The sequence below is a fragment of the Medicago sativa genome, chromosome 8, assembly GCF_051527215.1.
Source record: "Medicago sativa cultivar Bolivia chromosome 8, Bolivia_mono, whole genome shotgun sequence".
Classification (NCBI taxonomy): domain Eukaryota; kingdom Viridiplantae; phylum Streptophyta; class Magnoliopsida; order Fabales; family Fabaceae; genus Medicago; species Medicago sativa.
The window spans coordinates 52467214-52489314 of NC_140756.1; the positions used below are offsets into that span (position 1 = coordinate 52467214).

The 22101-nt window shown below is 36.2% G+C and overlaps 1 pseudogene; it reads left to right on the top strand.

Moving 5' to 3' along the window:
* The first annotated feature begins 3557 nt into the window (after positions 1-3557).
* LOC146899452 (uncharacterized) lies at positions 3558-13921 on the top strand (annotated as a pseudogene).
* Positions 13922-22101: the final 8180 nt, after the last annotated feature.

A 22101-nucleotide genomic window follows, 5' to 3' on the forward strand; every position in this document is an offset into this window, starting at 1 on the left:
AGCAGTTTTAGAGGGGGAAAGAACCGGGCAAGGAATGCTTGCCTCATTTGATCCCATGAAGTAATGGAACCGACTTCAAGGAAATGGAACTAAGCGTTGGCTCTATCCCTTAAGGAAAAGGGAAAGAGATGAAGTCTTACGGCCTCTTGGTTCTCCTTTATGGTTCCACTAATTCTTAGGAAAACAGAGATGTGAAGATTGGGATCCTCGGGGGGATGCCGAAAACCGATTTTGCCGCACCAAGTTAATAGCTTGTGGCTCAGCCGTAGACAGTGTTGCATACTCTTTGAGAGTGCGATTATCCATGGTGGTATTATTTCGTGCGTCGCTCTTTCTTTTATGTAAAAACCTTTCGATCTCGGAATGAATACCACTCGATTTTCGGTTTTTCGCATAAAAATTTGAGAACCCAAGAAGTTAACGAGTGACAGAGAGAAAAGAAAAGAGAAGAGTAGAAAAAGAAAAAGAAAAAGAAGAGAATTCTAATCACTAAGAAAAAGTTAATTAAATTAGTTAACTCCCCGGCAACGGCGCCAAAAACTTGATAGGCCAAACCGCAAGTGCACGGTCTATCGAAGTAGTAGTAAAAGAGAGTATCGTTCGCTAGGGAGTTGTTCAATTCAATTAACCTTTAGAGAATGATTAGAAGGGAAGAAAGATTATAAAATTGAGAGTTCAGCTGGTTGAAAGTAAATAACAATGATAAAAAGAGAGCCTTGGGATTGTTGGTTTCATCGTAATGACGAATCCTTCACAAACAAACCCTTAAACTTATAATTTCACGTTAGTCCTAATTTCTAAAGACAAGTTTCTCTTTGGCCTACCACATCTCCTTTCGGTCTCGTTGAGTGTGTTCCTCCAACAACCACACCTATTTTCATGGGTGATTGCCTTTGGAATCCTTGAAGCTCGAAACTTTATGTGTCTCAAGGTTTGCTAGACTATTTTCATGTTTCGCAATCCTTGTCTAGATTCACTTGTTCGAATATCAAAACTCCACTTTCATTTTATGAATTGATATTTGGGATAATGGATTAACAATTATCAAACCCTCCACTTTCGCTTCTACGAGTTTGATAATGGTTAATTCATGTTATAACGGTGAATCTGTAACACCTCATTTTTTATTTAAGTATTTTTAGACGATGTTTGAATATTTTATATGATTTTTATGTGATACATGGTGTGATGCTATTTTATTATATGATTTATGGAGTTGTATATTATTTAAATGAATATTGTTTTATTATTTGTGGAAATAATAGGAGAAATAAAAATAGGTAGAATTATTATTTATTTTAGTTAATGGGAATTAAGTAGTAATTAAGTGAGAAAAGTAGGGAGTTATGTTTTTGGGAGTAAAAGAAAGAGCGTCGAGACAAAAATTGTTTTCACGTACAATTGAGAAAAAGGATGAGTTTTTGAGAGAAAGAGGAGGAGAACCAAGAGAGCTAGGAAGGAATCAATTGATGTAGCTTTTCGTTTCGTTTTGCTGAATTAAGGTAAGGGTGGGATTCCTTTCACTAATAATATGTATAATTCTGATTTTTGATGATTGTGGTGTTTTGGTATTAGGGTTAGAAAGTTTTAGGTTAATGGCTATAATATGATGAATTGTGTTGTTGATGCATGTTTCTATGTTATTTGATTGCTATATTGCCCAATTGAACCCGAAAACTTCGTTGAAACGCATTTTGGGTAATCGTGATTGAAAATTGGGATTTTTGATTGAAACGTCGGTGTCCGAATAATCTACGTACAAGTGATTATGTGAGGCTTGGGAAATCGATTTTTTTGAGTGGTGGAAACTTTAATTTTTCTGTAGATAATGATAGAGGGAAATGTCGTGAGCGTATAGGTGAAAACGGCACCGAAATCCACTTAACGGTTTGATTTTTACACGCGAAATGGTGAAATCGGAAACGAGAAAACGGAAACTTGTGCGGTCGGTCAAGCACGGCCGTGCGTGTTTTGGCACGGGCCGTGCCAACCCTCTGTTTTTGCATGCTGGCAAGACTTCGGTTTTTTTCATTTTTCGTGCTTTTTCACCCATTTCGCTTTGAATTGGCTTTTGACGTAAACATGAAAGTTGTAGATAATTGGGTTAGCTTTCTAATGGTCTTGGTTTGACTTGAAAATAATTTCTAGATTTTGAGTTATGATAAAAATAGTCCAAGTGGGTCTTCAGAAAATTTTAAGGAAACTTAGCATAACTAATCTCTAGTTAGTACAAAGCTTACGGTTGGTTTCCCAACTTCAAACTTAAGTACTCTTGGGGATTTAGTTGAAGTGTTTTATGAGTAGTTGGCTTATGCTATATCGGTCAAACTTGACTTGCTCTTGAAGAATGTTATGTTTGATATGAATGTAATTGATTAATGTATATGTGCTATGTTGATGAATTCTGTCGTAAGAGTTGTTGTGTTAGATTTTGACTAAGTTGGGGAGTATGTCATAATTAATTAAGTACGTTGATGTTGTTGTCGTAGCCGTTGTTGGGTTGTATGTTGATATACACAAGTTAAGTCCATTTGCATACTCATAAATTATTGGGGGCTTATGCCCTGGAATATTTATCATTCACCCGTTAGGGGCTTATGCCCCGGGAATGTTTATCATTCACCCGTTGGGGGCTTATGCCCCGGGATGCTTTAACCATCCAAATTGTTGGGGATTATGCCACCCGGAATGCTTAGCATTCAACGCGCGTAGATTGGTACTACATGCATGATGCATTAGTTGTTGTCGTTGTTGCATTGTCGAGTTGCCGTTGTCGTTGTCGCATTGTCGAGTTGTCGTTGTCGTTAATGATAACGAAATTGTTGTTGTTGTTGTTCGTTGTTGTTGCTATATGTACATGTTATATACATTTTTAATGATGCCTGTGTAATATGTTGTTGTTTCATTAATTTGATGGATTATATATTATTATTATTGAATGAGTTTCTCACCCCCTTACGCTTGAAAATGTTGCCCTTCGTATGGATAACTTGCAGTAATGATGGCTTGTAGGTTGGTTGGCTCAAGTGTCTAGGGCTCGATACATATTAGGATGGGGATCGTCGCGAATGTTTTCTTCATTTCTTTTATGTATCATGTTTCGAAAAGATCTTGTTGTTGGAGTTTATCATTGTTGATAATAATGTTTATTATCTTGGGGCCTTTGTGCCAAGAATTACATTGATGTTGAATTATATTTTCTAAAAGAATTATTTCGCCATAGCTTTTAAGATATTTTAAATGTTGGTTTAAATAAATAGTTAGTTTCTATTTACGAAATTTTGAAAAGCAGGTGTGACACTCCGTTGTATGATTTACTCGATTATTATAATTAATATTACGTTGTTGGGAGAACGGGGTGTTACAATTGGTATCGGAGCGAGGTCGGTCCGTCCGGCCAATTAGTAGAGTCGTGTCGAGCCTAGTAGTGTTGTGTGACAATTTTGTATTGTCCTTGTTGTTCGATTTGCTTTGTTGTGTAGAATTTTAGAATGGCTGGAAGAAACGATGTTGCCCTTGATGCCGCTTTGCAAGCTATGGCCTAAGTGGTGGGGTAACATCGGAACAATGCCGGGGATGGTGCTAATGATGGTGTAAGATTGCTAGAGACCTTTTGAGGAATCATCCGCCAACCTTTAAAGGAAGGTATGACCCCGATGGAGCTCGGCAATGGCTCAAGGAGATTGAGAGAATTTTTCGAGTTATGCAATGCAAAGGAGGCTCGGAAAGGTACATTTCGGTACCCATATGTTGGCGGAGGAGGCGGATGACCGGTGGGTAGGTGAGCTTCCTATCCTAGAGCAAGATGGTGTTGGGGTAACGTGGGCCGTGTTCAGAGAGAATTCCTTGGCGGTGTATTTTCCGGAGGATGTCCGAGGTAAGAAGGAGATTGAGTTCCTTGAATTGAAGCAAGGAGATATGTTGGGGACCGAATATGCCGCAAAATTTGCGGAGCTTGCTAAGTTCTATCCACATTACACCGCTGATAATGCTGAGTTTTCCAAATGCATTAAGTTTGAGAATGGTCTCGCGTGCCGATATCAAGCGGGCCATTGGTTATCGTAAGATAAGAAACTTTTCTCGAATTGGTGAGCAAGTTGTAGGATTTATGAGGAGGATATGAAAGCTCATTATAAAGTGATGAGTGACCGTAGAGGTAAGGGACAGCGTAGTCGTCCGAAGCCTTACGAGGCCCTTGCCGACAAGGGAAAACAGAGAGAATGCATGAGGAAAGAATGTTGGAGTAAGCCCTAATATCCAATCAAAATTGATTGGGTTTGGCTTTGTATCATGATATCGATATAAATATATATTGTGAATATATATAATAAAAAGGCATTTCTTTATTGATTTTGTTTTGTTTCAAAATAATGAAGTCCCTAGAATAGTTAGTCCGTTTAATGGAACATTAAGTATAACTTAATTGTGAGACCCCGTTAAACATAAGGAAACTATTCTAAAAGTATCCGTAGTCAAGCTTTATTGAGAAGTGGGATATCATTAAAGCATAGAGACTATTATGTGGGTAGACCGATGATCACATCTCACAGATCATGGATAAAGAGTTATCAAGTCTTCACATAGATATAAATATTAGGAGTAATATTTATATTGGATTGGCCCGCCGTGAGAATACTACATAGTAAGTTATGCAATTGTCATAAGATATTCTCACAATGATAATAGTGTATATCACTCTTAGACCTGAAACCACTATGATCCCTAGATGTGGACTCAAGTGCTTTGTTGCCATTCTAACGTTGTCCGTAAAAGGATAACCATAACGTTGGTTGATGGGTACTTAAGATGAAGCATGCTGAGGGACATGAGTGTCCTAGATGGGATTTGTCCCTCCTCATAAACAGGAGATATATCTTTAGGCCTCTTGATGAAATATGACCGTAAAACCGCATGGCCATGCCGAACTAAGTCAATATAAGATATTGGACTTATTCGTTATTCGATATTTCGGAATCAAGAAATATAAACATTGATCTATACAAGGGTGACAATATCTATGCCTTGGGATCAATAGAGATATCGAGACAAAGGAGTAATTGTACACATAAGTATTATCATGGAAAGGTTTCGTCGAGATCACTTGACATTCTTGTCACTTGGGTAGCAATGATGTGTTGCTAGATACCGCTCATTGTTTATAATATTAAATATTAGATTTAATATTATTGCCAACGTGACTAGAACCTATAGGGTCACACACAACGAACAATCAAAAGAGAAATATATAAGTATGACTTATATAAGGGGTGCGTTTAGTAAATAACGCTAATTAGTTAGCAAAATTACTAAACTTGTTGTTGGGCTTACCGAAGCCCAATAGTGACTTCGACTTGCAAAGCACACTAGAAGTTCTATAAATAGAACTCTAGTGCTGAAGTTTTTGGTTACACGTTTTGAAGCAACCCCTTTCTTCTCTCGCACTTCCAATTCATTGGCTAGCACCGAGTTTTGGAGGAGCACTCGTTCGTGTGGACTTGCTAGAGGCTTTCTTGCTTTGCTTGCTTGGCCGTGATCGAGATTCCGGCTTTCGCATTCCACAGTTCAAGGTAACAATCGAATCACTTGATTCATGTTTGAATTTCGTAATGATCCAAGGAAAGAAAATCGAAATTCTTCTTCTTCTTCTTCTTCCGCCGTGTATGATATCTTTCGATTTTCCTTCGGTGGTATCGAGCCAATTACGAAACCATGAATCGGATTGCTTTGTTCTTGCTTTATATTTTAATATGATTAAACATTTTGAATCGGAATTAAATAATAAAGAGAATTAAAATTGGCATCGTATCATGTTTTCTCGTGCATGGCTTTTCGATTTGTTTGATGTTTCGTAAACCGTTTCGGTGAAGTATCGACATATCGATTATACATATCGATGGGAACATGATTGGAAACAAATCAAATTAGATTATCTTTTAAAATTGTTTTAAGAGATAATAATATTTTCGCAAATATTTGATTTTCTAATATTTTGATATTCTATAAGGAATTAATTTGGAATGCAAATCCGTTAATAAAATAGAATATTAAGTGTTAATATTTTATTATTTAAATTTAAATATTAATTAAAATTGATTGATCAATATCATATATGTGATATATGATTTTAATACAACATCATTATATGTGATATATTGATGATATCATTCGTTCAATAGGTTTTATATAATTGATTGTGAATTTGTAGTCAACTCGTGAGATTGAGCTTCGAATACCGATTACGGTGAAGCATCAAAGATCCGGTTGTCCATACTGAACAAACAATTGTTAAAACTATTGATGTTTGATTGTTGTATTAGGATACCTAACTATACAAGCGTTGTATTATTATGGTTGTATCATTCGATCAATTGTTTTCAAAGAGATTGTTGTAAATTTGAACAATTCGTGAGAGTGAGCTTCAATATCCGAATCCGGTGAAGCATCATAGATCCGGTTGTTCATGCTAAACAAACAATCCTTGAAAATATTTATGTTTAATTAATTTATTTAATTGGAGAAAGGTAGTAAATTTAAAAGATCATGATTTTGAAAGAGTTTCAATATCAGATATGATTTTTGAATTTGGTAATAAAATATTTGCTTAATTTTAGCCCCGTAATTTGTTTTGGAAACAAATTGATTGCACCGAATAAAGCGATTTAATTATAATAATTATTGAGTGTCAATATTACTATAATTAAGTAAATAAAAATTCTACCTTTTGGATTGTTTTTCAAAAGTTGTTTGAAAGGTAATAAACGATCCTAAATTGATAGTTAATTTAAAAGATCATGATTTGAAATAGTTTCAATGTCATATATGATCTTTTGAAATTATTTAATCGATTTGCATGACTTTAACTTGATTTGTTTATAATTTAAAAGAATCATGATTTGAAAGAGTTTCAATATCATATATGATCTTTTGGATTTGATCATAATATTTGCCGAAACGATTTGGGTGTTCATAAACGTGTCAAGTGTTGATGCGAAATACGCAATCTAGAATATTTTGGAACACAATCTGAGATATTTTGGTATGCAATCTAATATATTTTAGTACTTGATCTGAAATATATTTTGGTACATAATATAATATATTTTGGTACTCAATAAAATATATTTTGGTACATAATATGAGATATTTTTGTACTTAATATAATATAATTTTGTACTCAATATAATATATTTTGGTACTCAATTAAACCCCCAAATTAACTGCGTGGTGTGATCATATGTCAAATTTTAATTTAATTTATTTAATTATAAGGTATAATTAATAATAATAAAAGTGTGTTTGTTATTATTATCATGTGAATGATTATGACCACTAGTCCTTTTATTTTATTTCTTTTGGATATTAAAATACGGCTCGCGTGTCGTGCCTCTCTCTTATATCTCTATTGTACATTCTCTTCTCATCCACTCCCTCGTATGTAAAACGAGTTTCTTTCATATGTAATGTAAATAGAATGCAAAGAAGTAATAGGGCTCATGACGTTAGGATAGTCCCGGAGGTCAAGCTTGGAGAAGCAAGGTCGTTTCTAGGATTAGTTTAGATTCTCTCATTGGCTTGAGAGAGTCATAGCGTTAGGATGGCCATAATCATGTCATTTTTATAATTGTATAATCGTTATGCATGTTATGATTGGAGTGCGAATATATATGATATATAAGCCGTGGTGAGGTGAGATCAAACTTAATAAAAATCCTTCAATTCAAAATATTAAGTTTAATGCTTTCCAAAAGTTTAACACCCTTCAAGACTAATATCGAAATGTGTAGGTTTCGCCTCCGCGAGGTGCACTTTCTATACTAGTAAGTTGCGGTGCGGTAATCCAATTTACCCAAGTGTTATTTTTTTGGGTTTAACTTAACTAAATTAATTTTAATAAGATTAAAATAAATTTAGAAGCAATGTTTGGGAACATCTATATGATAGATTAGAGTAAGGAGTTATTCACTCAAATGATTTGAAAGTTGTATGAGATACAATTGGAAGGAGTTCCTACCTAAATAACTGAGTTTTGAGTACAGCCCCCGTTGACTTAAAGCAAGGTGAAATATGGATTTCAACCCACTAGAAAATCTTCCAACGGGATTTTCCGAATCAAGTGTTTTGAAGGTCATTTGATTTGAGTAAAATAGTGGGAGCGTATTTAATTAAAGACCTATTTAAATATGTTTTAAATCATGATAAATTTATTTTATTTATTTTCTGTATTTAGAATTTCTTTAGCATATAAATTTTATTATACTGTTAAAAGTTCTTATGAAGAACAAAATTTTCAGAAAAGAGTTTCGAATTGGTACAAAATTTAAGAATTGTTCTTAAGAATGAGAAAAACTGTATATTCTCGAGCAGTTATTTCCTAGCAACTTTCTATGTCTATATTTGAAAAACAACGCTTATCAGAAGCATTGAGTCAAATGAGTAGATATAGGATATCTCATAGTGGTAACGACGATGGAGAATGATATGATCATTCAACCTCAATGTTATAAGATGAATAGTTTAAGCCTATCAAGTAGATGTACATGGATAAGAATGAAATTCAAATTCTGTTTTTCTACCTTTGAAAGGTTAAACACGGTTGCAAAAGGGGAAGCAATTATTTCAAAAGTTGAAAAACAAAAATTGCTCGTAGTTTTGAAAGGGTCAAAATATAAGAAAGAAGTAAGAGTTCTTATTTACCCATATAGTTATAGAAAGTTAAATTTCTACTTCTTCATCATAAGTATTTGATACTTGATGATTAATCTCATATTTGTTGAAATATAGAGTTTTAAAGAAGCTTTTTAACATTAACTATAAGTGAAGTTCACCTACGTCTGGAATGGAACAAATTGTTTCATTGACTATAAGAGCTTATGCTTGGACTTAAACTTAACTTGATATGGAACCAAATAATTGTTATTAAATTCCATATAAAATAGAAACATTAAATCATAAATTTTGTATTGACAAGAGAAGGATTATGTAGTTGAATGATAGACAAATATTGTCCTATTGTCCTAATAATGTTTTCTATAAAATGTGCTGATCAAGTAATGGATTTGAGTTCCATGATCTTGATAAGCTAGTCTATAACATATGACAAAAGGATCAAATGAGATTTGAACCTTTTGTATATCATTGGCATCACTGTTTAGTACAAACAAGTGTGATTCACATTTCCAAAATCCATGGATATGGACTATTGGACTCATTTGGTTTTATATCATTTGAAGGATGTGAGTTCCACCTTTCAAAATAGATTAGTATACCGGTAAACGTGAAAAGGACACATAATCTATTTGAGTTGATATACATATGAGATGTATATGGAGCACTAAACATATTTGCTGGATATTTTATTTCTCTTACTTCATCTAACATTACTAATTAATAGTATATGAGAAAAGTGTATTCGACACAATTCAAGAAATCTTTGAAATTGTTCAAAGAGTTTAACAATGAAGTAAAAGAAATAGGTTTGAAAAGTATAAAGACCATATGAGTAAGTCGTGATGGTAAATGCTTGATTAATGAGTATAATTATTATTTATATCGCTTCATGTTTGACATGAATCGATCTAAAATAGTTTGGTTATAACTCATTGACTCTTGATGTTAAATTAAATTACAGTTATTCTTCACCCACTACAAGTTCCAATAGAGTAATCATAAAGACACCATATTAGATATGGAGGTAAGAGTACCTAGTTTTTGACTTTATGATAATTTGAGGTTATATGGTTTATTAGATAAACTAAACTACAAATTAAATGAATGTACATTTGTGGAGGTACCCTAAGGAAACTAAGGGATACCGATTATACATCACCTTTCATGACAATAGTCGTTTGTCTCTAGATCTGGAGTATTCCTATTAAAGGAGTATGTCTCTCAGAGCCGTGGGAGTGTTGTAGAACTTGAATTAAGTCAAGTACCACAAAATACATGTATCTTTAAGAATGGAACATGAACTAATTCAACAAAGGGTTGTTGTTAAATCACTCGCTCGAGTAGCACAAGATCTAGATGAGTTTGATATGTCATATCACTACAATGAGTAACATGATTTTGTCATGGCTCAACAAGGTGTTATGATTTTCATGGTAGATGAGCCCCAAACTTACTAGAAGGTCGTAAATGGCCTGAACTTTGAGAAATGGCTAAATGCCATGGGATCTTATAAAGAATTCATGTACACAAACCATATATGGATATTGGTTAAATCATCCAAATGAGTATGACTCATGAGATGAATGTGAGTTTTCTTGTAGAAAGCTGACATGGATGATATTATGAATACATTTAAGATGTGATTGATTGTAGAAGGTTTCATGCAACTCGTGATGCAAATCATGACGAAACTATTACATCATCATAATGCTTAAATCTAACGATCCCACTTGTCATTATTGTATAATGCAAATTCTAGGAGATGGACAACGATGTTGCATTCTTTAATTAGAATGACCTTGTATATGTATGTTGACATATATGTAGGGTTTCGTTAATCCAAAGGATGCTAGAAAGGTATATATATTACAAAATTCATGTATGAATTGGAGCAAGCTTCTTGAAGTTGAATTATTTGTTTTATTAGTGAAGTTTTATGAAAAACTTTGATTAATAAAAATCTTGTGCACACAAGGAGAATAGTGGGAGCATTGATATTAGTTTGGTGGAGTATGTGGATGACATACTAGTCACCAAAACAATTTATCTACACATGTGAGACATGGTTAGAAAATTATTTTCAAGAATATCCATGGATGTCTTAAAGGACTAAGGATTGTTTCTTGAACAAGGATTAAAGGAACATTGTAAAGAAGTTACAATGATGCCGACTTTAATATCGGTGTACGTATATCCAAATCGCAATTTGGAATAAATGCTATGCTTGGATATCAACTATGAAATTTGTAAAAGTACAAGCTTCAAATAGTTGTTGTTTCTATTACAGATGTTAAATATATATGATTTGGATTGTTTAGCTCATAACCGAGCGAAACCATGTGTCTCTTGCGTTGCGGATTCCATTGATCCCGTCCGAGGTGAAATTGGTTTAATCTTGCGAGCAATGAATACTTGATCTCACCAATAATCCAAATGTATACTTTGAGACTTCAATTTCTTTTCGATGGAAGATCGAAAGTGGAAATTGAAAGAAGTGTAACCTACCAACATAGGAAAGAGTTCCTTATCTACTAGAATAGTATCATGCCCAGGGTGTGCTTGATGCTAACACTTGATCAATATATATTGAGTTAATATTTGATTGGCTTTTAGTGCTAGTGGGAGATTGTTGGAGTAAGCCTAATATCCAATCAAAATTGATTGGGTTTGGCTTTGTATCATGATATCGATATAAATATATATTGTGAATATATATAATAAAAAGGCATTTCTTTATTGATTTTGTTTTGTTTCAAAATAATGAAGTCCCTAGAATAGTTAGTCCGTTTAATGGAACATTAAGTATAACTTAATTGTGAGACCCCGTTAAACATAAGGAAACTATTCTAAAAGTATCCGTAGTCAAGCTTTATTGAGAAGTGGGATATCATTAAAGCATAGAGACTATTATGTGGGTAGACCGATGATCACATCTCACAGATCATGGATAAAGAGTTATCAAGTCTTCACATAGATATAAATATTAGGAGTAATATTTATATTGGATTGACCCGCCGTGAGAATACTACATAGTAAGTTATGCAATTGTCATAAGATATTCTCACAATGATAATAGTGTATATCACTCTTAGACCTGAAACCACTATGATCCCTAGATGTGGACTCAAGTGCTTTGTTGTCATTCTAACGTTGTCCGTAAAAGGATAACCATAACGTTGGTTGATGGGTACTTGATGAAGCATGCGAGGGACATGAGTGTCCTAGATGGGATTTGTCCCTCCTCATAAACAGGAGATATATCTTTAGGCCTCTTGATGAAATATGACCGTAAAACCGCATGGCCATGCCGAACTAAGTCAATATAAGATATTGGACTTATTCGTTATTCAAGATATTTCGGAATCAAGAAATATAAACATTGATCTATACAAGGGTGACAATATCTATGCCTTGGGATCAATAGAGATATCGAGACAAAGGAGTAATTGTACACATAAGTATTATCATGGAAAGGTTTCGTCGTATCACTTGACATTCTTGTCACTTGGGTAGCAATGATGTGTTGCTAGATACCGCTCATTGTTTATAATATTAAATATTAGATTTAATATTATTGCCAACGTGACTAGAACCTATAGGGTCACACACAAAGAACAAACAAAAGAGAAATATATAAGTATGACTTATATAAGGGGTGCGTTTAGTAAATAACGCTAATTAGTTAGCAAAATTACTAAACTTGTTGTTGGGCTTACCGAAGCCCAATAGTGACTTCGACTTGCAAAGCACACTAGAAGTTCTATAAATAGAACTCTAGTGCTGAAGTTTTTGGTTACACGTTTTGAAGCAACCCCTTTCTTCTCTGCACTTCCAATTCATTGGCTAGCACCGAGTTTTGGAGGAGCACTGTTCGTGTGGACTTGCTAGAGGCTTTGCCGCTTGCCGCTTGCTTGGCCGTGATCAAGATTCCCTTTCGCATTCCACGGCTCAAGGTAACAATCGAATCATCGATTCATGTTTGAATTTCGTAATGATCCAAGGATAGAAAATCGAAATTCTTCTTCTTCTTCTTCCGCCGTATATGATATCTTTCGATTTTCCTTCAAAGAAGACCCAAAGGAAGAGATGTTCGTACCGAGATAGTTTGCTACAAGTGTGGTGAGAAAGGCCACAAGAGTAATGCATATACTCAACGAGATGAGATGAAGTGTTTCCGTTGTGGCAAGAAGGGTCATACAATAGCCGAGTGCAAGCGTGGTGACATCGTTTGCTTCAATTGTGATGAAGAGGGTCATCTTAGTTCTCGGTGCAAGAAGCCTAAGAAGGCTCAGACTAGTGGAAAGGTGTTTGCATTGACCGGTACATAAACGGATAGTGAATACCGACTTATCGCAGGTACTTGTTTCTTTAATGGTACTCCTTTAATTGCTATTATTGATATTGGTGCTACACATTGTTTCATTGTTGTTGATTGTGCAAATAAGTTGGGTTTAGTTATGTCAAGTATGACTGGGGAAATGGTTGTTAAAACTCCATTAAGGGTTCAAGAAATCCACTTCTCTTGTTTGTTGGAGTTGTCCTATATCCATGTATGGTAAGGATTTTGAAGTTGACCTTGTATGTTTGCCATTGACGGGTGTGGATGTGATTCTTGGTATGAAGCTGGTTGGAATACAACCATGTGCTTATTAATTGTTTTAGTAAGACGGTGTACTTTTCTTCTCGAAAAAGAGAGTGGAGCAGAATTTTTTTATCTACCAAGCAGCTGAAGCCAGTTAGAGCATGACGAAAACTTGATGTTTTCTTTAATGGTGTATTTGTACGTGGAGAATCGGTCGGTAATTGTTAGATTGCCCGTTGTGAATGAATTTCCGAAGTTTTTCCGATGAGATTCCGGATGTGCCACCAGAGAGGGAGGTTGAATTTTCAATTGATCTAGTGTCGGGTACGAAGCCCGTGTCGATGGCTCCTTAATTACCGTATGTCGGCTTCGTAGTTGGCAGAGTTGAAGAAGCGGTTAGAAGACTTGCTTGATAAGAAGTTTATAAGACCGAGTGTCTCACCTTGGGGAGTGCCGGTATTGTTGGTAAAGAAGAAGGATGGTAGCATGAGATTGTGCATAGATTACCGTCGACCGAATAAAGTGACAATAAAGAATAGATATCCACTTCCGAGAATTGATGACTTGATGGATCAGTTAGTGGGTGCTCGTGTGTTTAGTAAAATCGATTTGAGGTCGGGTTACCATCGGATCAAGGTGAAGGATGAAGATATGCGAAGACGGCGTTTATGACGCGATACGGACACTATGAATATAAGGTGATGCCTTTCGGTGTTACTAATGCACCCGGTGTGTTCATGGAATATATGAACCAAATTTTTCATGCTTTTCCGGATAAGTTTGTTGTTGTGTTTATTGATGATATCTTAATTTATTCTAAGATCGAAGAGGAGCATGCGCAGCATTTGAAGATTGTTTTGCGAGTGTGCCGAAAGAAAAGAAGTTCTATGCAAAGTTGTCAAAGTGCGAGTTCCGGTTAAGTGAAGTAAGTTTCCTTGGCCATATTATTTCTAGTAGTGGTATTGCGGTCGACCCGTCAAAGGTTGAAGCGGTATCACAATGGGAGACTCCTAAGTCGATTACGAGAGATTAGAAGTTTTCTTGGTTTGGCTGGTTATTACAAAATATTAATCGAAGGATTTTCGAAGCCGGCACTTCCATTGACTCGGTTGACCTGCAAAGGTAAAGCGTTTGTGTGGGATGCTCGGTGTGAGAGTAGTTTCAATGAGCTGAAGCGAAGATTGACGACGGCTCCAATTTTGATTTTACCAAAGCCAAATGAACCTTTTGTTGTATATTGTGATACGTCCAAGTTGGGCTTAGGTGGTGTGCTTATGCAAGATGGCAAGGTAGTGGCTTATGCTTCGAGACAATGAGAATACATCGAAGAACTATCCTACACATGATTTAGAGTTGGCCGCCGTGGTTTTTGTGTTGAAAATTTGGAAACATTATTTGTACGGTTCAAGATTTGAAGTGTTTAGTTATCATAAAAGTCCGAAATATTTATTTGATCAAAAGGAATTGAATATGAGGCAGAGAAGGTGGCTAGAGTTGCCGAAGGATTATGATTTCGGCTTGAATTATCATCCGGGTAAGGCCAATGTGGTTGCAGATGCCTTGAGCGGGAAGACGTTGCATATGTCCGCTATGATGGTAAAAGAATTTGAATTGCTTTGGAGCAGTTTAGAGACTTGAGTCTTGTTTGTGAATTGGCACCTCGCAGTGTGCAGTTGGGTATGTTGAAGATTAATAATGATTTCTTCAAGAGTATCAAAGAAGCACAGGAAGTTGATGTGAAAATTGTAGACTTGAATGTTGCTAGTAATCGGGCTACAGATGGTGATTTTCGGAGTTGATGATCAAGGAGTGTTGAGATTCCGAGGCAGGATTTGTATCCCCGATAACGATGAATTGAAAAAGTTGATTTTAGAAGAAAGTCACGAAGTAGCTTCGAGTATCCATCCGGGAGCTACAAAGATGTATCATGACTTGAGGAAGTTGTTTTGGTGGTCCGGGTTGAAGCGAGATGTCGCGCGGTTTGTATATGCGTGTTTGACTTGTCGAGAAATCGAAAGTTGAACATCGAAGCCCGTTGGTTTGTTGACACCTTTAGATGTGCTGAATGGAAATGGGATAGCATCTCCATGGGCTTTGTGACTAGTTTACCGAATACTCAAAGAGGGCATGATGCCATTTGGGTTGTTGTCGATAGATTGACGAAGCTCGGAACATTTTATTCCGATTAATATCACTTATTCAAGAGCTCGCCTGGCGGAGATTTATATTCATAATATTGTGAAGTTGCATGATGTCCCGTCGAGTATTGTGTCGGGTAGAGATCCGAGGTTCACTTCGAGATTTTGGAAGAGCTCGCAAGAAGCTTTGGGCTCTCGGTTGAAGTTGAGTTCGGCTTATCATCCGCAAACAGATGGTCGGTCGGAAAGAACGATTCAATCATTAGAAGATTTGATGAGGGTGTGTGTACTTGAGCAAGGTGGAGCTTGGGATAGTCACCTACCGTTGATAGAGTTCACATACAACAATAGTTACCATTCGGGTATTGGTATGGCACCTTTCGAAGCTTTATACGGTCGAAGGTGTCGAACTCCTTTATGTTGGTTTGAGTCGGGTGAAAGTGTTGTGTTGGAACCCGAAATAGTTCAGAGACTACAGAGAAGGTCAAGATGATAAGAGAGCATATGAAAGCGTCGCGAGAAGTCGACAGAAGAGTTATCATGACAAGCGTAGAAGAGACCTTGAGTTTCAAGAGGGTGACCATGTGTTCTTGAGAGTCACTCCTATGACCGGTGTGGGTCGTGCTTTGAAGTCCAAGAAGTTGACTCCAAAGTTTATTGGTCCTTATCGATATCCGAGAGAATTGGCACGGTGGCTTATAAAGTTGGTTTGCCACCACATCTTTCGAACTTGCATGATGTGTTTCATGTGTCGCAACTTCGGAAGTATGTAGCGGATCCTTCACATGTTATTCCTAGAGATGATGTGCAAGTTAGAGACAACCTTACGGTGGAGACTTTACCTTTGAGGAATGATGATCGCAAGGTGATGACGTTGAGAGGCAAAGAGATACCTCTAGTGAGGGTTGTTTGGGGAGGAGTAACTGGTGAAAGTCTTACTTGGGAGTTGGAGAGTAAGATGCAGGAGTCATATACCGATTTGTTTGTTTGAGGTAATATTTCGAGGACGAAATTCTTTAAGTTGGGGAGAGTGGTAACGCCTCATTTTTTATTTAAGTATTTTTAGACGATGTTTGAATATTTTATATGCTTTTTATGTGATATATGGTGTCATGCTATTTTATTATATGATTTATGGAGTTGTATATTATTTAAATGAATATTGTTTTATTATTTGTGGAAATAATAGGAGAAATAAAAATAGGTAGAATTATTATTTATTTTAGTTAATGGGAATTAAGTAGTAATTAAGTGAGAAAAGAAGGGAGTTATGTTTTTGGGAGTAAAAAGTAGTAATTAAGTGAGAAAAGAAGGGAGTTATGTTTTTGGGAGTAAAAGAAATAGCGTCGTACAAAACTCGTTTTCACGTACAATTGAGAAAAAGGGTGAGTTTTTGAGAGAAAGAGGAGGAGAACCAAGAGAGCTAGGAAGGAATCAATTGCCGTAGCTTTTCGTTTCGTTTTGCCGAATTAAGGTAAGGGTGGGATTCCTTTCACTAATAATATGTATAATTCTCGATTTTTGATGATTATGGTGTTTTGGTATTAGGGTTAGAAAGTTTTAGGTTAATGGCTATAATATGATGAATTGTGTTGTTGATGCATGTTTCTATGTTATTTGATTGCTATATTGCCCAATTGAACTCGAAAACTTCGTTGAAACGCATTTTGGGTAATCGGGGATTGAAAATTGGGATTTTCGATTGAAACGTCGGTGTCCGAATGTTCTACGGACAAGTGATTATGTGAGGTTTGGGAAATCGATTTTTTTGAGTGGTGAAAACTTGAATTTTTCTGTAGATTATGATAGAGGGAAATGTCGTGAGCGTATAGGTGAAAACGGCACCGAAATCCGCTTAACGGTTTGACTTTTACACGCGAAATGGTGAAACCGGAAACGAGAAAACGAAACCTCGTGCCGTCGGGCCGAGCACGGCCGTGCGTGTTTTGGCACGGGCCGTGCCAACCCTCTCGTTTTTGCATGCCGGGCAGGACTTCGCTTTTTCTCATTTTTCGTGCTTTTTCACCCATTTCTCGCTTTGAATTGGCTTTTGACGTAACATGAAAGTTGTAGATAATTGGGTTAGCTTTCTAATGGCCTTGGTTTGACTTGAAATTAATTTCTAGATTTTGAGTTATGATAAAAATAGTCCAAGTGGGTCTTCGTAAAATTTTAAGAAAACTTAGCATAACTAATCTCTAGTTAGTACAAAACTTACGGTTGGTTTCCCAACTTCAAACTTAAGTATTGGGGATTTAGTTGAAGTGTCTTATGAGTAGTTGGCTTATGCTATATCGGTCAAACTTGACTTGCTCTTGAAGAATGTTCTGTTTGATATGAATGTAATTGATTAATGTATATGTGCTATGTTGATGAATTTCGTCGTAAGAGTTGTTGTGTTAGATTTTGACTAAGTTGGGGAGTATGTCATAATTAATTAAGTACGTTGATCTTGTTGTCGTAGCTGTTGTTGGGTTGTATGTTGATATACACAAGTTAAGTCCATTTGCATACTCATAAATTGTTGGGGGCTTATGCCCCGGAATGTTTATCATTCACATGTTGGGGGCTTATGCCCCGGTATGCTTTAACCATCCAAATTGTTGGGGGATTATGCCCCGGAATGCTTAGCATTCAACTCGCGTAGATTAGTACCACATGCATGATGCATTAGTTGTTGTCGTTGTTGCATTGTCGAGTTACCGTTGTCGTTGTCGCATTGTCGAGTTGTCGGTGTCGTTAATGATAACGAAATTGTTGTTGTTGTTGTTCGTTGTTGTTGCTAAATGTATACGTTATATACATTTTTAATGATGTCCGCTATAATATGTTGTTGTTTCATTAATTTGATGGATTATATATTATTATTATTATTATTGAATGAGTTTCTCACCCCTTCTCGCTTGAAAATGTTGCCCTTCGTATGGGTAACTTGCAGGTAATGATGGCTTGTAGGTTGGTTGGCTCAAGTGTCTAGAGCTCGATACATATTAGGATGGGGATCGTCGCGAATGTTTTCTTCATTTCTTTTATGTATCATGTTTCGAAAAGATCTTGTTGTTGGAGTCTATCATTGTTGATAATAATGTTTATTATCTTGGGGCCTTTGTGCCAAGAATTACATTAATGTTGAATTATATTTTCTAAAAGAATTATTTCGCCGCAGCTTTTAAGATATTTTAAATGTTGATTTAAATAAATAGTTAGTTTCTATTTACAAAATTTTGAAAAGCAGTGTGACACTCCGTTGTATGATTTACTTTTATTATTATAATTAATATTACGTTGTTGGGAGAACGGGGTGTTACGTAATCTAGATTAGAAATTAGGGTTACATAAAATTAAGGTTTAATGGCTTGGTTTGATCCGGATTATGTCATTAGACTTATCCAACAATCCCAAGACAAAGAAGTCTACTCGCTCATGCTCATCGTAGACATAGAGAAGAAGAGAGAAAGCATAAAATAAATAACAAGAAAGTAAAGAAATAAAATAACTTTATTAAGAAAACAATTGTAACTATTGAATTCCAAGAAAATAAAGATGAATATTTGTGATGGGAGGCTACTCTATTTATAGTTTACAATCGACTTAAAATCTAAGCAACTACAAGGGATTTTTGGTAAAACTAAAACAAAGTAGCTTGGGCCCTAAGCAAAAGCAGCAAAAAGAGCTTACGGGAGGTGGCACGGTCGTGCCACATGTTGGCACGGGCCGTGCCAAGCTTCGACTTGGGGAATATATTTTTGTTCCCGAATATTTCGTATTTTTGCTCCGAATCGGCTCGAGACTCCTTTCTTTTGCTCCAAGACTTCTTCCATCCAATATTCATTCCTGAAATATAAAAATATGCAATTGAAGTAAAATAGCTCAAAAAGGAAACAATATTAAAATAAAATAAAACCAAATCTAAATAAAACGAAACTAAATAATATATAAAAACTAGCTAAATAATGACTCATCACTATGACCACTAGAGTCATAATATGCATAGAGATACTTGGTTTGAAGGCTTTTGGGTCAAAAACATCATTTTTACAAGTGCCGGAATTCGTCACACTCGCCACAGCCGGCGTATAGCTCGCCGGGTGAGCCGTACCCACGGGAAGGGGTGTTTACTCGCCTTCAACTCGCCACAAGCCGAGCAGCTACTCGCCACATCGAGCAAGCTTACTCGCCTAGGCGAGTAGACAGTGTAGTAATGCGCTGTTTGCTCGCTTTAGGCGTTGATGGCATGCTCCGGCTCAGTTTTTCTTTGAGTAGTCTTTTTATAATGTAATAAACCCCTCAAACCAAGGTCCTATTTGATATTCTTAAGCAAGGTTTTCTTGAGAAATAAGCAAGTATTTGACAAGTTAACAAAGCATGGAAAACGAGAGAATTATATGTAATGAATCGGGTAGCAAGTTAATCTTTTAAGGAAAGGGAAGAAACTAGAGCCTCGGTAGAGATATCAAAACTATATATTTAAGCATAGATTTATTTATGCTAAGATGTGGATGATTAGATATATATTCACAAGAAGAGAAGCAAGCATTAAGTTTACCTCTAGTTGGATCGTTTAAGGATCCGAGGTAAAAGAGATAGCATGTTTAAGTTTAACTTTCATGCATAAGACAAAGACTTTTTAAGATGAAAGTGTCATGTCTCTTGATATCCACACTAGGTTGGATACAAGGGGTTCTCCGAGGGGAAGGGTTAAGCCGTAAGGGAGCCGCATGTCACTAAGTAGTCAAAGTAAAGGTGTCGTGTCTTTTGTATTCCTTCCAAGGTTGGATATAAAAGGTTCTCCGAGGGGAACGGGGTAAGCCGTAAGGGACCCGTACGTCACTAAGGGAGTCCGGTGCGCCCTAGCTAGGCCTTTCACCGGTAGTAAGGGATTAACTTCCGGGGTTACTCCACCCGGGACTAATCCGTAAAATGAACTCGTATAATGTTTTTTTGTTCAACGCTAACATAATCAATGAATTTGACTATGCATATTATTAGACATGTTTATGTTATGTCATAGAGTCTTGACGTAGATTGTCAAGAACAAGTAGAGCATTGACGTAGATCGTCAAGAACTAGTATGATAGCAAGAATCCCTAAGAGTGGCAAGGTATGATATGATGTTAGATACAACATAATCATGCAAGTAGAAGCAAGCAAAGAAAGTTATACCGATGACGATCTTAGGTTTCCCCTAATCGTCCGGTTTAGAAGCGTGTCATGATAGTGGTATATGAAAGCCTCAATGCGTAGAGCGTATCTTGGCATTGCGGTCTTTGTTTCCCTTAACCGTCGTGACACGAATAAGAAGTGAAGCCTATAACAAGGAAGAAGAATCTTATGACGACCCTAGTATTCATGACCGTCTAAGTATGCAAGTCCCCACACACGTATAATCAACCGACAGTTGTATTGTAAACATGTGGTGACCGTAGGTTTCCCCGAGGTTATCTATAGCCTAGGGTTAGGTGGAACTCACCGAGACATTATGTCTCATCCCAATCCTTATTTGTTTCGTATAATCAGGTTTGATAACAAAATAACCGAGTAGAAATGAGTTGAAAATTATAACTTAGCCTCGAACCATAGCATTCGGTAAGGATTAGGAGTAAGCGAAGTTTGAATCTAAGTTGGTAAATATTTAATTGTGAAGGTATTGAGATATTGGAACAAAGACTGTTGGAGGGTTTAAGACCCGTTGTTGCGAAGGTAAGGGCATCACTCCACGCACTTCCGTACGTGTATTTGTGTTGTGATAATTATCATAGTGTTGTTGTTTTGAAATGAATGATATGTGCTATGTATTGGTGATGTGATAATTATCTTGGCGGTGTTGTTTTGGAATGAATATTATGTGTATTATTTCGTGGTGTTGTTTTAATATAAATACTATTTGTTTATGGGTGAATAACCTTAAGTAACTAAAATGATGATTCAAAACTATATCCAAAGGTGGGATATTAGACTTTTGATTTTAGGAGATTGCCCAACGGTGGGGTATTTACGGAGACATTCATGCATTAGATGACTCGTACAAATGCCCAATGGTGGGGCACCGACCATCAAGTTTTAGGAGTTACTACCCAACGGTGGGGTAGTGGCGATTCATATGCATTAGGTGATTCAAAATAATGCCCAATGGTGGGGTATTGAACATCGAATTTTTAGGAGTTATTACCCAATGGTGGGGTATATTGTCCAATGGTGGGACATTTGGCTCCGTTTAGAGGTGAAATCCTTGGCGATGATGCCGAGGAGGTAAAGTGATCTAGTAGATGAAGACGCAAGTAAAATGGTGGTGCACATTTGGAGGCTTGATATATTCGACACCGGTATGAGCCTTGTTGAGAAAACTTTTCACAAGCATCCAGAACTTTGACCGGTTAGGTGTACTCTTGGGTAGAAAAAGGCCAAGTGCCTTGTTCGTAGGAAAATTTATATTTTTGATGTAAGACAACTCTGATTGACTATTTTGAAAATTTAAAGAGAAACTTATTTATTGGTTTATTTTAAATTTGATGAGTTTTACGTTACTTTTATTATTTAAAACAAAATATTCGTATTTTCACCATGAATTTTACTAATAACGTTCGAAAATTTTGGGTCGTTACGTACACATTCACCAATTCTCAAGTGTATGCAATGTTCTTAGACACTTATACATGCATGTGGTACCAATAGGATTTCGGAGATAATTTTACCGTTATGACTCCACTAGGGTAA